Raw genomic sequence first — 555 nt, 5'->3', positions numbered from 1 at the left:
TATATATATATATTACAACAGCTTGTTTGTTTGACAAGTGGACTTAGCACAATTACTTTTGCAAGTAATTTTAGTTCGGTCACTTTGGCTGATAGGTTTAGCTCGAATACTTTGGCAGGTGAGCTAACTTGATCATATTGACAGGTGGGCTTTACTCTAGGACGACCTGATCTTCATATATTACCTTTTAAAGTATATAACACTTTTTGACTTGTAAGTTGTGCTCTTCAAAAAGCCTCCTTTAAATACATGATTATATTTAGGCATAAATATATATTAATAAAACACATCAGAAAAAGAGTGAAAAATATATAATATTTTTGTATTATTTATTTATTTATATTTTCCTACAACAGCTTTTCGATTGCTTTCGTGAATAAACAAACATGGCCACCATAACGACCTCACTTCTCAAAGTCAATGCAGCAAATAGAACCTTATTACTTTCAATCAAAAGGGTTCGGTCAACTGTTTAAAAATTCACTTTAAAAATATAACTTTTGTCAAATACCTTGAATAAATCATTTTTATATGTAAAAAAAATTTAATATATAT

Source organism: Phalaenopsis equestris, unplaced genomic scaffold (assembly GCF_001263595.1).
Source record: "Phalaenopsis equestris unplaced genomic scaffold, ASM126359v1 Scaffold000002, whole genome shotgun sequence".
Taxonomy (NCBI): domain Eukaryota; kingdom Viridiplantae; phylum Streptophyta; class Magnoliopsida; order Asparagales; family Orchidaceae; genus Phalaenopsis; species Phalaenopsis equestris.
The sequence above is the reverse complement of the archived record's forward strand: the minus strand, read 5'-3'. Positions refer to the sequence as shown.